This window comes from Tiliqua scincoides, chromosome 5 (genome assembly GCF_035046505.1).
Source record: "Tiliqua scincoides isolate rTilSci1 chromosome 5, rTilSci1.hap2, whole genome shotgun sequence".
In the NCBI taxonomy this organism is placed as follows: Eukaryota; Metazoa; Chordata; class Lepidosauria; order Squamata; family Scincidae; genus Tiliqua; species Tiliqua scincoides.
In genome coordinates this window covers 117937176-117954001 of record NC_089825.1, presented here as the reverse complement: position 1 = coordinate 117954001, position 16826 = coordinate 117937176, and the positions used below count along the sequence as shown (strand labels likewise).

The 16826-nt window shown below is 46.2% G+C and overlaps 1 pseudogene; it reads left to right on the top strand.

Annotated features, from left to right (window-relative positions):
* Positions 1–3637: 3637 nt before the first annotated feature.
* Positions 3638–3757, top strand: LOC136655111 (5S ribosomal RNA; annotated as a pseudogene).
* Positions 3758–16826: the final 13069 nt, after the last annotated feature.

Below are 16826 nucleotides of genomic sequence, written 5' to 3'. Positions count from 1 at the left end.
GGCCCCAGGGTTATTTGAAGCATTGGGAAGGAGGAGAGGTCTGAACATCTCTGGAGGGGCACTTACCTCCAAAGGGGAGGGTGGTACGATAGCCAACACCTCTGTAACCTGGAACACAAAGATGCATCAAGAATTGCAATGGACTAGAAATTTGACTTGCAGCTTATCTCATACCTACCAATGGTACTGGTTCAACATGGCCAGGTGGGCTTTCTGATGGGTATAGGCCCTCAGTCAGTGCTCACTCGGCTAACCTCTGACCCCACCCTGATTGTAGGCCAAGTCCATCCCTCCATCTTCATTTACTCTTGCTGCTACAAGAGGCTGCTATCTGTCCACAGTGGTGGGGGGGCGGAGCAAGCCCGTCATTTTCCCCATGTTGGATGGGGGTCCACAATATTGACTGTGCCAGTTGTGGGCTGACCCCCTAGGATTTCTCCTTGGTTGGCTGTGTTGCTGGTTGGGGAAACAGAAGTGAGGTGGACACAGGCGTAAAGGACATGTTCCTTTCGGGGACTGAGTACTCTGAATCAGTACATCCTGCCCAGGGCCAAACCATCCATGAGGCCAACTGCAGCAGTCATCTCAGGTCCATCTCTGTCCACCTATTTGCTTTCACTGCTTCTCCTTCTACTCCCTGGACTGGAAAAGGAAGAGGGGGACAGAGATGGGCCTGCCCCCCCACACCCAGGGGGGCAAACTGCATAAGTAGAGAGAGACAGAGAGCGTGCGCCTTCCTACCTGCTCCATATCCATTAGGAATGCCATAGCCTGTGAAGAGGCAGAAAAAAAATCACATAGAGAAAGTTCAGAATGGATGGGCAGGAGGTATCAGTGGGTACAGAAACAGAGGGATCGGGGTCCTTTAATTGTGTAGCTACACCAAAGGCAACCACGGCCTTTAGACTAGAATCAAAGACTATAGGTTAGTAGCCTATAACCTCTTTTGGCAGAGACAAATCAGCTTCTGGATTCTGCACACCCCCTAGCTGATCACTGACATCACTAGCAAATGGAGTACCGGGCTCTACCAGGAATTGAACCTGGGAGCTTCTGGAGTCAGTGCAACTGAGCTACGACCCTCCCCACCGCCTTTGGTTTGCTGCCAAAGTCTGGTCCAGTCCCAGAGCTATCCTGAGCTCCTGCCAGGGCAGGATAAGGAGTGCTAAAAGTCTGGTTTGGGAAATGGCAACCAGGAGAGTTCTTTTGTATTAGAGTTATTATGGTCCATCTTCCACCACCACTACTATGAAAGTTAGGAAACACTGAGAAGGGAGGCCAAACTGCATTCTATCTATCCATAATGCTAGATTGGTTGGGATACATTGGCAGGTAGGATTGTGGCTTTGGGCCATCTCTATCCAAAACCATTAGCATAGTGGTTAGAGCATTAGGCACAGGGAAATGGGTTCAAATTCACGGTCAGCCATGAAGCTCACTAGGGGCCCAATCCCATCCAACTTTTTAGATGTGCTGCAACAATGTTCCCTTACTTTGAGAAAGCCTCCATGACTGCCCCTTCACTGCAAGATGCAGTGCATGGCCCATTGGCACAGCTGCATTGGCACTGGAAAGTTAGATAGAATTGAGCCCTAGGTTACCTTGGCCCAGCCACCCACTCTCAGTGTAACTTACCTAACAGGGTTTTTGTTAAGAAGAAAAACAGGTGTATGTATGTTACATGGTGTCATGAGCTGTGCGGAGGAAGGGAGGGATTAAAAAAAAAAAGTTGTGATGCCCCCTCTCTGAAAATTCCCTTTCCGTGTGCACAATCTCAACTGAGATGTCAGATTCCTGATGTAGCAGAATGGATTGTACCATTACAAATGGAGGGATGCTATTTTGGAATGCTTTACATGTGAAAATAAAACACCTCTCTGCAAGTGAAGAAAAACAAAAATAGAAAGAAAAAAACTCAGGCACATCACAGGGAAAGTTCTCCACTCCTTGCTTTCTTTGTGGTACAGTCCATTATACCACCTTAGGACGCTACACAATTTATCTTTGCAGGTCTTAGTGAAGGAAATGGAAATACTTTAGAAAGTGAATGGATTTTCCTTCCTCTTTGCTTTCCTGCACAATACCTGAACCTCATGACTAGACTTACCCAGTCCTGTAGGGAGTCCTTGGGTTCTGTAGCCAGGAAATTTCCCTGCAAGGATGCAAGACCGCAACAAAGGTGGAGGTCGAGAATAAAGACAGAGGAACAGTGATAGGCTGTGTTGTAAATTGCAGCATTGCAGCCTTTTCCTTTAACATACAGTATGTTAAATACAATATGGACCCACAAGCCCAGGTTGAAATCCCTGTTCAGATGCAAAGCTTACTGGTTCACTTCAGGCTAAGCATCTTCCCTCAGCTCAACCTCATAGGGCTGTTGTGAAGATAACATTTGGCATGTACAACTAGAGAGCCTTGGAGAAAGAGTGATATAAAAGCACATGATAAAAGGATATTTAATAGTAATACCAAGCCCTATAATGCAAGTCTTTCCTTAATTTTGGCTCTTGTGCAACACAATCCTATGCATTAATCCCCTACTTAATAATTAATTAATCCCCTACTTAATAATCCCCTACTTATTAATCCCCTACTTAATAGTAGGTCCCCACTGTGTGACATATGCCTGCACAGCGCAAGCTTGTCTCTTGGTCATGACTGAAGTGAGCCAGGGTTAAAGTCCCACATTATTTTTGCAGTCCCAAGTTCAATCCTCAAGGACCCACAGAAAGGCATTCTTCCTATCTGCCCTGCATCTATAGATCCTCTTTGTCCTAGAGCCACAACAAAGCCCTGGCTTTAGAAGAAATACAACATGTTGCTGAGGTCACCCATTATCCCCCAGGAGTGATGCAACAAAGGTGCAAACCGCCCATGCACCAGTACACTAGTTCTGTCCTGCATGCCAAGTGGTTGCAAATGTCTGTGTGTGTTTCATTGTATCCAGCTTTGAAAGCGTAAAGAGCCCCTTGAGATTTTCTGATGACTCACCAGCCTTGGCTCCAGCAGGTCCCAGTCCAACTCCTGGCCTTACTGCTCCTACACCTGAGGGATGAGATGTAGAATACAACAGCTGAATTCTCTCTTTGTATTGGTGATGGGGTCCAGTATGGCTATAGGGCAAGAAAGTGAAAAGAGGATCCCCCCCCCAAAATAGATAGTAACAAACAGGTAGCCAGCTGCATGATGGCCATTCAGACTTACTGCCTTTCCAAGACCAGAAATCAATTGTTTTATATATGCAGATGCATAATTCTACTAAAATCTCTGCAATTTTTAAATTTTGTATTTGTGTTAATTGTAAACCGCTTTGATCTTTTTAGGAAAAGTGGAATATACATCTTTTAAAATGAATGACTGAATGCAAGGGGCTTGAGGGGGGAAAAAGAATTTCCATTCATTAAGTAGCAATGACTTCAGTATATCTGGATAGGAAAGGAGAAGAGGCCGAAGAAGGAGCCGCCTGTCCTCCATCCAGATCTGGAGGAGGAGGAGACCTCCGCACTCCCCGCAACATTTGAAACACCTGGTGGTGGAGGCCTTTTCTGGGTGGGTGGGGTAGGCATGACTCAGGCCTAACATGAGTGATGTGATTACCCCAGCAGGGTTGACCCTCAAACAGGTGATACCAAAGAGGTTCTGCAGCAACTGTTACCCTGCACATGCCTGATCTTGTCTGATCTCAGAAGCTAAGCAGGGTCAGGCCTGGTTAGTACTTGGATGGGAGACCGCCTGGGAATACCAGGTGCTGTAGGCTTATACCATAGTCTTTCGAGACTGAAGGTTGCCAACCAACCAAAGAGGTTCTCCTTTCCTCCCTATTACCCATTTTGCTATGGTTGTGAGTGTGTGATTTGCATTATCCTCTCCATTTATCCCTGCTTCCATTTCTCACCCCTTCCTGTGTTGTATTCTTGTGTTTCTTTTAGATGGGGCACTCTTTGGGACAGGGCAATGGTCTCATATCCCTTTCTTTTGTAAACTGCTTTGAGAACTCTGTGTAAAAGTGGTACATAAATACAATGAATGAATATGTGTAAGTGCAGAGCAGGGCCCAGCACAGATTACTTACCTCTGGCCTGGGATGGGTAGTAAAGGGGGCCCCGGCCGTTTGCTTGAGGTTTCACTCCTGCAATGTGCCCAGAACAAAAGATGAATAAACTGGAGCCATGCACATTAAAAATCACACTCTTCTTCACGACTCATCCAGAATACATCTCAGCCCTTTGTTTTACTTGTAGCAAAAAAGAACATCAGTGGAGGAATACCTATAGGAATAGTAGTGCTTTAATATTTTAACTGTTTTCTAGAATCTCAGACAAATAGACAAGCAAGTGTGCATATTTAACATATTGTTACCCATTGAGAAAGAATGACTGGGCCAACTGGAGCATCGTTGATTGACTCTGAAGCCTCTATGATGATATAGACCAGAATCAGATCCAATCAATCAATCAATCAACCAACCAACCAATCAATCAACAGGAGGTGGAAAGAGCCTGCCTTTTACAGGTCTCTCTTGAGTTCCAAGTTCATGCACAGCATTCTGAGAAACAAATTCCAGAAGGTTTGACTTGTTAGACTCTTGTGACAAACAACAGAGAGTCTTGTGGCACCTAAACGTGGAACAGATTTATGGCTGTATCAGTGGCATGGAGCCCACATCACCAGCTGCATGAAGGGCGAGCCTCTGTTGGCAGGTATATGAAGTTGGCAGATATCTGAAGCGGGCCGTTGTCCACCAAAGCTTCCGCCACCATAAATCTTTAAGCAGTCTTTAAGATGCCACAAGATTCTTTGGTGCCTTTCTTGCTTCCCTCACATCTGGTGGAAAACACCCATCATGCCCAGTCCGGACAGGGTCAGGGTCTGGGGCTCTCCACAAAGCTCCTTTCAAAGCCTGGGTCCCGGATGCCAAAGGCTTATTTAATCACAGCAGAGAGAGACGTTGCAGCCCTGTGGTCCACCTGCGACCCGCCCCGTCTCCTGGCTCAAGGGCCTGGCCGGCATGCTGTGGCTTTGTGGCTTTGCAGGTGGATGGCAGCCCCTACGCCCCTCCCCTCAGCGAGGGCATTAAGGAGGCTTTTGTGCACAGGGCTGGCAAGGAATGTGGCATCTCCTTGCCAGACAGAGGAGTGACGTGGGAGGGAGTGTGCAAACCCCCCATTTCCTGCCCGATCTGGACTTTCTGCCCAGTCTGACAGATTAGAGGGGCATGGTGGGATGGGTATAAAAGGGAGGCTGGGGTGTGGGGGACCCCTCCCATTACTGGGTGCAAGAGCCCAAGACCCTTGACTTCCATTTACCTGTTCCTGTGCAGATTCGCTATAGAAAAACCAGACACAATTGTAATCGGTTTCAATTCATCTGACTACTACTGTTGATTCCAAACGAATGGTCAAACTAGACATGACCCCTAAATACGTACATGAAAATGCTAGGTTCTGTTTTCTTAAAGTAAATAGCATATCTGCAGGGATGGGACAGACCAGGTCAAAATTTCAGAGGAAGGACTTTAGTACATTTCCATTTCTGAAGCATTTTACTTACAGTCAACAGTCAACAAAACCTTTATTAGGCATAAACATTTGATAGGTGAAGACTCTGTACAGAAATTGTAGAGAGAGTATAAACCTAAGTAGTACCCAAATATATGTATATGTGTGCACCTACGTGTACACACAGAAATGAACATACATTACATTTTACATACAAACATGAATTATTAAAAGACAGAAAACAATCAGTTACTCTGCAGATCTTGCCAAGATGTAACCTACTCAGTGATTACTTGGTACAGAAAGCTTGGCTCGATTCAGAATACTCAAATTTAGGAACTGTGCGACTGAGAGGGTTGTATGCTCTACATCACCTGCTAGAAGGAATTGAATTATATCTTTCTCAGAATGCCCTGTTTTAGGATGGAGCAAGGGAGAGAGAAATTGCTGTCTTAATGCTTGATATCTGGGACAGTGCAACATAATGTGTATTGATTCTACTTCGCCTAAATTGCAGCTACATAAACGATCTTCCCAGGAGGCATTTCTAAATCTGCCATGTAAGTTATTAGAGGGGGTCACATTACAGCGTGCCAAGGTAAAGGCCCTTCTCTCCAGGGGGTGTATTAGGAGGGACAGATATTTTGGTTGTTGACCACTTGTGATTTTAAGTTGAAAATTCAGAGGGGAACATTTTTTCTGAGCTGCGCCTAGAATCTCTTGCCTTTCTATATCATATAGTCTGGTTTTCACAAGTCTGGTGATAACCTCAGGAGAGGGAGCTCCTTGTAGATTGACCTCAAGGCCCATCTGTTGAGTTTTTTTATAAAATAGAACTAGGCAAGGGGATAACATTGAATCAGTCAACAGCCCCCTTAGCAGCAAGTCGTGATCAGCCCTAAAAAAGACTTTGGCCCAGTATTTTAAAAAACTGGACCATGCATGTAACTCCAGCCTGTGTTGACCTGATTCCAGGCGGAGTGCTGCATAGGGAACGCAATGCGGTAAGCCGAGAATTTTGTAAAGAAATTTGGATTGAACCCTTTCAATTGTGTTATTTAATGCCGACATCCATACTGGGATGCCATATAAAATTTGTGGTATAACTTTAGCATTAAAAGCTTGTAAAGCAGCTGGTACAAACCAGTTGCCCCAGGAGAAGAAAAAGCGAGTTATGGTTTAGATGAATTAATTGCAATTGATCGATGAGAGGACCAGGAATGCTTGTAATGAAATCGAAGACCAAGGTACTGGAATTCCTCGACCTGCTGTATTAATTTTCCACTGAAAAGCCAAGATTGTGGTTTCCATGAGTTCCCAAATACCACAATTTTAGACTTTTCATAATTTAACTGCAAAGAGTTTATTGTAAAATATTCAAAAGCATTTTACTTAAAAAAAAAAGGGAAAAAAAGAACAAAAACTAGAAGCATCACTGTTGTTTTTAAAGTTGTGTACAGTTTGACTTTGCCATGGAATAGAATTCCTGCTTTGCCCAGAAACATATGTTCCTAAGGTCATGAGAACGGGCTCAGATGGTGGGCTATTGAATCCTGCTGCCTCCTTTCAACAGCACTCAGCCAGATGACCCTGGGTGCTTACAAGGACCTCATGGTGACAGGGAACATGTTCTCAGGGGTATAATGCCTCTCTGTACTTGTAGAGGCTATTCAGGGATCACAGCCTCTGTGAGTCCTGTCCAGGGTGACCAGATGTCATAACCTCAAAAGAGGATAAGACACCCCAAAAAGTAGGACTTCCAAAAAAAAATATAGGACATGACAAAATAAAAGCTAAAAACACTTATATATTGATTTAATGTGGTTAATTTAAACAGTATAGTACTTCTTATTAAATTTAAAACTCAATTTAATTTAATTTATTATATATAATTTATTAATTACAAGAAGTTATGTGCTGCCTGTAGGGGCCCGCTCACAGGGAAAAGGAGGACATTAAGTTCTTTTTCAGGACATGAGGCTAAAAAAGAGGACATGTCCTGGAAAAAGAGGATGTCTGGGCACCCTGGTCCTGTCTCCCCACTTGCTAGCCATCCCCACCGCTGCTGACATGGAATTCCATCAATCCTACACATTCTGTGAAGAAGTACTTACGGTCAGCATTCTGTCCCAAACTTTTATAGGGAACATGTGTAATCCATTCAGGAGGTCCCAGCTTCAATCCCTGGCATCTCCAGGCAGGGCTGGGAAGGAAGTGCTTTAATATTTAACCCCAAAGAGCTGCTACAATCTAAGCAGACAATATTGGCCTAGAGATAGAAATAATCTGCTTCGGTAAAAAGCAGTTTTATTTGTCCTGGGCTGCAGAACAATTTCATTGCCTGTCCCTGAGTTCAAGTATTATGAAAGTGAAGAGGAACTTATTTTGCTTCTTCACATTTTTCACCATTTTGATATATAAAGGCTGGTTGAAGAAATAGTGCCTAGAGGACTTTCTGCTATGCTGTGCCAAAAACATTGTTCTCCAATTGCTCCAAGATGAGAACAGAACCACAAGGCTGAAGGTGGTTTCTGGTTCCTTATTCAACACAGTTTTGAATAATTCACAATACATGAACTCCCTGAATAAAGAAGTGGAGATTACACACTTCTGCACCCCAGAATAAGCTTTGGGTTATCCCAAATCAGTGATTCTCACACATTTAGCGCCGGGACCCACTTTTTAGAATGAGAATCGGTCAGGACCCACCAGAAGTGATGTCAGGACCAGAAGTGACATCATCAAGCAGGAAAAGTTTTAACAATCCTAGGCTGCAGTTCTACCCACACTTACCCAGGAGTAAGTTCCATTGACTATCATTGTTAAAAACATATAGAGTAGCCTGTCAAAACTACAGGTCTAACGTTTCCCCAAATGCAGTCGCATACCATGGGAGCATCAAGTCTAACATATTAAAAATGAAATATTGAAATGAATGGGGAACCACCTGAAATTGGCTCACAATTGGGTCCCGACTCACAGTTTGAGAAACACTGTCCCAAATCATACATCTCAGAACTTATAGGCTACAAGTTATAGACATCAGACAAATTCATTTAGGCCCAAATCCTAAGCAACTTTACAACACTGACACAGCTGTGCCAATGGGGCATGTGCTGCATCCTGCAGTCAGGTGGTGGTCACAGAGGCCTCCTCAAGGTAAAGGAATGTTTGTTCCTTTACCTCCGGCCTGCATTGCCCTTACCTCGGTACTGGAAAGTTGGTTAGGATTGCACCCTTAGTTACCTGAGAATAAGCGCCATTGAACAAAATTGGTTTTGCCTTTCAGTATTCATGCATAGGTTTGCCCTGTAAATTAGTAGATCCCCCCACAACATTTGAGTACACTTAAGTTCAAAATCACACATACGTAAATTCACACATTTGAAACCAAACATTCAGTCTTACTGAACAAGAAATAATTTCCTTGTTTACTTGCTATATTAGTCTAGTCCTATCATTTACATCCTTCTGTCTCCTGGGGTGCTTAGTAGTAGTTGAGGAATGATGAAAATGGCCACCAAACTTCCACTAGCAGAATGCAATCTCGACAGTAAATGAGTCGAAAACTCATACCTGAACACTCCACCCCATCTGTCTCTCTGTGTTCTGAATATCTGTCCTATCAGGCCCTATTTCAAATAAGGACATTTAAAAAAAATACAAAACCCAAGTTTCCATCTGATCGAGATCTCAAGAACTTGGTGCTTCTGGGTTTCAAGTACCCAGCAGCAGTCTGGTATTCTGCATCTGGGTGTGGAGGCTCTATTTTGGTAAATATGACTAATAGTCATTGATGATAGACCATGTAATTGTAGACCCTTCTTTTAAAAAAAATCATTCAGGTGAGGGATAGCCATCACTGCACCTTGTGGCAATGAATTCCGCTGGATAATTAGGCTCTCTGTAAGTCAGACCTTAGCTCAGTGGGTAGAGTGCACACAAATGGCCCCAGTTTCAGTCCCCAGTATCTCCTGTTAAAAGCCTCTGATATACCTGTCTGGGAAATACCTTTCTCCTCCTGAGAATTCGGGGAGCTGCTGCCGTTCAGAGCAGGCAGGACTAGCCTATAGATAAGTCTGACTCTGCGGCAGCTTCATCAATACCTGATTTTTACTAGTCTTGAACTGACTGTCAATCACCCTCTGCCCCCAGTTCCAGTGTTCAGAGAGATAATTTCATTCTATTCCATTTGACCTTCCCAAATCAAAGCCCCCCCCCGCAGACACCTCTCTTCATCAAAAACAGCTACACACTTCTGATAAGAACATAACTGTGTTTTCTTTTCCTCTCCATCCTCCTTCCTCCATTTTTAAATACACAGTTTGTTCCCTGTTTCTTCTCCCTCTCCCCAGACTTACCTCCTTGCAAGCTGCCCTTAGCCAGGCACAAGAGGAGAAGCAAAGTGCAAAGATTCAGGCTTGCCATTGTGAGGCTGCAGTTCCTTCTCAGAGTCTCTGGGTCCCACACAGGGCTCAGGTGGGGAGGGGGCAGCTCTTTTTATTCTCTGCTCATGCCCTGCCCACTGACCACCTCCTCCCTTCATTGGATATCCAAGCCATTCCCCTTTTTTTTTTTTACCCAATGGGCTCTGAGCAGAACCCCAGGAGAGGGGCTTGGGGTACAGGCACTAACTCACTGCTGATCTTACAGCCATGAACACGTAACCATTTGCATCCACATTTGCGGGTGATGCTGTCAGACACATCATTTCATTATTCTGTGTACATAATTCCTCAGACCTGCACCCACACACATATTCGTATTGCTGCCATCACACCTCTACGTAGCAGGTTACGTTTGTTAATTTTACAGAATGTTGTACAATCTCTAATGTGTTTGCCCTTGCAATGGTGTTCCAAAGTGAATGACTGTTAGTCCCATTTTACAAATGGAAAACTGAGGCCTTTCAGGGACGAACTCGCATCCAGCATTCTTTTCACAGATACTGGAAGGACTTAAGATGCACCATAAAGTTCCACTGACTGTCATCGTCAGACAGCATTTCTGAAGGATGTTTTTAAAATAAAACGTGCGTTACAGATTTTTGATCCGCGTTTGGTTGCATTTCAATGACCATTTGGAGCTGCTAAAATTCCAAATAGGGAATGTAAAATTCTAAAATAGGGAATGTAAAAAAGCAGTCACCCTTCACTGAATGCAGTGTTCCTCAAACTGTGGGTCAGGACACACTAGGTGGGTTGCAAGCCGATTTCAGGTGGGTCTCATAGCACTTAGCTCAGCCACCATTGAAAATACAGAACTGAAAATACAGTGCTGGGCACGACAGGCTCCTGGTGGGAGAAAGGCATGGTGTTTGCCCTGAATAGGTGGGAAGATGTAATGCTGGAAAGGGAGGGAGTGCTGTGTTTGGAGAAGGATCCAGGTCTGCATTCTGCTCTGGCTTCCAATGTTTGAATTGGAACATTGGCTTCCAGTGTTTGAATTCTGAGCTATGCACAATAACACCTCCAGCACACGGTATAATGGGACCTTTGACTGATCGCCACTTCAGTTTGAAACCTAAATTGATGGTATCACTTTCAGTCACGACATCACTTCCAGGTTAATGACATCACTTCTGGGGGGTCCTAATTGTCATTCTAAAAAGTGGGTCCTGGTGCTAAAAAGTTTGAGAACCACTGATTTAATGCATTCGTATGAAGCTGCCTTACAACAGGTTGGACCGTTCCTTCACATACCTGGGCAGTGCCTACTCTGGCCGGTGTGTAGTTGTGGGGGAATGGAGAGGCAGTGCAGTGCCAGAGCTTCTCCTGAAGCAGGAGCTGTCAGTGGGAGTGTCCAGGTGCTGCCTTTGAAACAATGTTCAAAGGATGTGAGCTGAGAAGAAGCATCAGGTTCAGGAGGAAGCAAACTGATGGTCAAATCCCATCCCGTGCAAACATTGCCAGAATGAGTGTTCTGACTGCAGGACACACTTTACGGTGTCGTAAACGCCATTTGGGAAGCACGTGGAGCTGCACACTTCCAAGCCACTGCCACAGGTGGTAAGGATGGTGAAAAGGAGCCCCACCAATACTGATAAGTCTGCAGGGTGGGAGGAACAGGGCAGGGGGTGGGAGGAATGGGGTGGATTGGGGGGAGGACTGGGGGCGTGTCAGAAGCAAGAGGGGGTAGCACCACATGCAAGCGACTTGCGGAGGATGCTATCCCCTCTGGAGCCAATCAACACACCCCATTTGTCTCCTTGTACCAGCTAAAGAGCTGGCACAGGTCTGAAAAGTCCCAATGGTGGTTGGGGGTCTTACAGAGGAGTAAGGGGAAATTTTCCATTGCCTCTCCCAAGCCTCTGGATTGCCCCCTCCCCACCATAGCATGCAGCACAGCCTATGGCACGGCACAGCACAGCATTATGGCAAGGGAAAGGATAGGATTGGGTTGTGGGACTTGCCTAGTGGGGCATATTGGAATCTTTAGATCAGTGATTCCCAAACTTTTAAACATGGGGACCCACTTTAAAAAATGACACTCGATCAGAACCCACCTAGATTTATAATGAGATTTAAAAAAAAAAAAGATATAGAAAGAAACAATATTTTATTTATTTATTTACAAGGCATAGTAACCAGAAAAAGATGCTCATACGTTTCTCTCCCTGTGCTTGCACATGTTTGCAAACTGCAGGAACTCAGCTTCTTGCAAAATGCAGCTCTTTGCAGGGCAATAAGCAGCTATCAGATATTTGAATCACCTCAGAGCCCAATCCTGAGCTCGGTGTGCCGGCTTCCCGCCGTCGTGCACTGTTGTAAACGTGCCATAAGGCACGTCTGTGAGGCTTACCGCTGGGCTGGCGGCTGTGCTAGCCTAGCACTGGCTGGCGCTGGACTAGCTCCAGGCGGGCGCCCATCCTCCGCTGCTCAGCAGTCACACAGACCGCTGAGCCGCAGCATGGTAAGCGTGGGCGGGGAGGGGGCGGGAGGGGGCGGGGAGGACGCATTCCAGGGAGGGGGAGGCAGGCGGATAGAGGAGAGAGGGCGGGGAGGAGGCATGATGGGAAGGCGGGGAAAGGGCAGGCGGGAGGCATGCAGGGGGAGGGAGTGCGGAGGCAGAGAGGTGGGTCCGTTGGAGCTCTGCTCCACTGGATCCTGTCCGTTCGTGTAGGGCTCAACACCCTACACAAACTCCTTTACCTTACTGCCGACCTTTTGGTCTTACTACTGCCTTTTGGTCGGCAGTAAAGCGAGTAGCCCCATTGCGGGACTACTTCCCTTACTTGGGAGAAGGGGACGAAAGTCCCGTTCTCCCGAAGTGGCGCCTGTGGTAGCCGGAGGCGCGCAGGATGTGGCAGCAGCCGTTTTCGGTGCTGCTGAACCTGGGCGCCCGGGCAGCTCAGGATTGGGCTGCCCGTGCTCAGACAACACATTATCTTTGTGGATGGATGGATGGTCTTTGTGGATGTGGATGATGGATGATGGATGTGGAAGATGGATGATCTTTCCATCGCAGGTGTTTTCATTGAAGACTCTGCTCAGTGCCAAAAAACCCACCAAAAATTGGCTTATGACCCACCAGTGGGTCCCAACACACAGTTCAGGAACCACTGCACTAGAATAGATACATCACCCTTCTCCAGGGGCTTGCTATCCCACACCAACAGGCCATTTGAAAATCCAATGCCTTTCTATGATTGTTCATCTTACTAGTCTGCATGGTTCCAATGTACTTTCTCTTCTGTGTACTTTCTTATCTACATATAGAACTCCTGAGCTGAGGTGTACATGGTGCCTTCGGACCTCTCCTGGGGCAAACATTGTGCAAACAGGAAACCACTCCTGCCTTAAATGCATGCAAAGGCTTGCACACACACAAATACACATATGCAACTGTTCATCCACACTCCTACACCAAGCACTCAGGGCCAAGTTACATGTGATGTGGAAGATCTGTGATTATATCTCTGTTGTTGTTTGTTTGGTTTTTTTAAGCTTAAAATAAGCTGTGGGGGCCCCATAGTGTACTGTGGTGAGAGTGCTGGAGGAGAAAGGCTTAACCCTTCAAGACTTTGTCTTTCCTCTGATTGAAACCCCACCAAAGCTGTTATTAGCCCCAATTGGGGGGGGGAAAAGAAAAAAGTCTGAAACAAGAACCTGTGCCTTGTCCTCTGGTAAGAGGGATTTTGATAAGGGAAATACTGTAGGGCAGTGGTTCCCAAACATTTTAGAACAAGAATGGTGGCAGCAGACCCACTACTGGGTTAGTGGATGGTGTGTGGTACATCACCTCAGGCACTGAGAAAGTTTTGGCCAGCCCTGTGCCCTGTGTGGCAGGACTCCACCCTCCATAGGATGTCAGGCTGAGTATTCAACACCACCCACCAACACACGTTTATACCAGCCATTTTCAACACCGGTGTGCCACAAATGGTCCCTACGTGTGCTGTGGGAGTTTGGGGGAAGAGTCATTTATTAGTAGGGTCATTGGGGGATGTGAGCCTCCCACTGGCAGCATGGTGTGCCTTGACAATTTTAGTACCTTGTCAGTGTGCCCTGAGTTGAAAAAGGTTGAAAATTGCTGGTCTATACTGAGACAGCTGCACCTGTAGAACTTCTGCTTGTCCTGCAGGTCTTAAAAGCAAAGAGCGTCTGTTCATTAGAAGGGGGGGGGGAGGACCCTACCTGCTCTTTCTACTTCAAAGCTGCTCTGTAGAGTCATTTGCAAGATCTGCCATCCTTGTCCAAGATAAACACTGGGTTGGCTTCCATCCTTGTTCTTGTAACACACCCACCTGGCGGCTTGGTAAACGTTCACGTCCAGCCAGCTGTGTAATGTCCCTCCGCTCCTTTTGTCCCTCCCTCCCTTCCCAGGTTCCAACCATGTTTAAACTGTCTGGACACTGTGAGAGCTGTTAATTATGGGCCTCTCGCCAACTCTGCTTCATGAAGTTGACTCAAACTTTCACACTGCAAGGTCAGGAGCTGCGGCCTACGCAGGAACGCTCAGCACGAATTAAGCAGACTTGGTTTTTGATACATGAATGTTGCCCACCTTCAGTACTCTTTCCTTAGGGTGGCTTTCTCAGCCACAAGCTCACTAACAGATGTAAACCTCAAGCTGCCCACAGCGCTGGTCCTTAACATCCGGACATATGGAGGCAGCAAGCCAAATGTTGTCCCTCCCATACCTGACGATGTGCCAGCCTCTGCTCCTCTCACTCCCTGGATCAGACAAAGAAAATGCAGAGGAAGAGTGTGGAAGATTGGGGAGTGGTAGGCTAGATCATCTCCTCCACACTTCTGCTGGCACTCCACCCCCTTCCTTTTCCAGTCCAGGGAGACGGCGGTGGATGAAGAAGAGCAGTGGAGACAAATGGGCAGATGAAGATGGGCACTTTCCACCAATCTGCAACCTGAGGCTTCTGCCTCATTTGGCCTCATGAACAGGCCAGTCCTGGCTGCCCATCTGGAATATGGGGAACATAATACTGAACATACGTAGCTGCCTTAAACTGAGTTGAACCACTATCTATAAGGCTTTGCATTGTCTTCTCTGTGATGCCAGTGGTTCTCCTGGGCCTCAGGCATGGCTTTCCCAGCACCTGGTACCTGCTCTCTTAGCTGGAGATGCCCAAGCCCTTCCAGATGAAATGTTCAGTCACATTTTGTCCACTCACTCTTTGGGTGGTGGTTGCGCATTTTGCCATCTTTCCGTTGTCCTCCTGAATTTTTCTAGTGCTTAATGTTAACAGAAAATCTGACTTTTGTAGTGTTGTCAGTGCTTGTCAGTGCTACGGGCACATGTCCAGATCACAACAGGAGAAGTAAAAGGAGAAGGACCAGTCTACTGTGCCTTCAGAACCCGTGATGTTGACCATGTAAAAGGAACATTGCAACAACTGGTTGGTACTACAAGGAGTCCTTCTGAATATGACCTGAATCTAGGATCTTCTGCAAGGAAGGCATGAGTTTCACTCAGTGGCATCGCTAGGGGGGTGCATGGGATGCAGACCACACTGGGTGACGCACACAGGGGGGTGACACCACTTCTCGCCAGAATTTTTAAAATCTTGATATTTTTGAATAATACCATCATGTTATATATCACTCAACGGACAATTTCATGCAGAATGCAATGAAAAAAACCATGTTGACATATCTCTATTCTATCAAAAGTTACAGCCAAAAAACCAGCGGGGGTGGGGCGATGGTATAACCACACCTACCACCTGGGGCATTGCCCCACCGATTGCATGAGAGGAGATTCATCAGGTGATACACCAGCTTCCTGCACCGGGTGATGAAAACACTAGTGATGCCACTGGCTTCAATACCAAGTTACGGCCCTTCTCTTTGGCCTGCATTACAGGATTGTTGTATGATTGCCAAGATGTGAAATGCCCTGAACAGCAGAAAAGTTACTTCTTACATTTGAGCTCTTTTTAGTATCAAATCCAGCCCAGAGATACCCTTGGCTGGGCCTCTGCCTCTTTCCCTCTCTGCTGTGTTGCCCCTTTTGGTTCATCTCTTCAGTATTTGCTGACCCTGGCCTGTGACCCATCACACGTCCTAGCACAGTTTGCTCCCCCGAAGCCTGACCTCCCTATTGATTTTGGGGCCAACACACACACAGCTTTTTCCTGCTTTCTTGGCTTTTGAGAGACCCGCTAACATTCTTGGTCCATTAACTATTCCTCATGTTGGGGCAGCTACAGGGGGTCTAGATCCAAAGAGCCTTGGTGTGTGCCTGTGTGTCGGGAGACTGGTTGTCATCAGAGTGGGGTGCTTTACAGCAAACACAGATGGCAAAATGGGGGTGAAGGAATGGATGGGTGCATAAACACAACCTCTTCCCTCCCACACCGCAGTGTCTAAGTGCCAGAGGCCACTGTCTGGGAATGCTCCGTAGTAGACACAGGTCTGGAGGTGAAAAATAATGTACACATGAAGACAGAGTGAGAACATTCTTCCCAGTTTGCTCCAATGTTCAGGTACATCGCTGGCCCAATCCTAAGGGCGCACTATGACAGCAGAACATCTGTTCAGCCAACATAACACACTTTGCAGCTGTCGCAAACGCAACTCCATTGGTGGTGGACTGGGCTGCCTGTGTTCGGAATTGCTGATCATTTTTTACAAGGAAAGGACACTAGTGTGGTTGGTCAGTAGATCAGATTTTATGGCATGGTGGCGCAATGACATCTAGACCAAAGAAGCCATTCCAGAATTTCAAATCAGCCAAGTAAGACTCTACTTTTAATTCCCTCTCAGGTGGAGGCCAGATGGGTCTTCACAAGAAGTAGGACTTTTTCTGCTGCAGCCCCAGTGCTTTGAAACACCTTCCCATAAAGTGTCTGTATGGTCCCCACCCTAT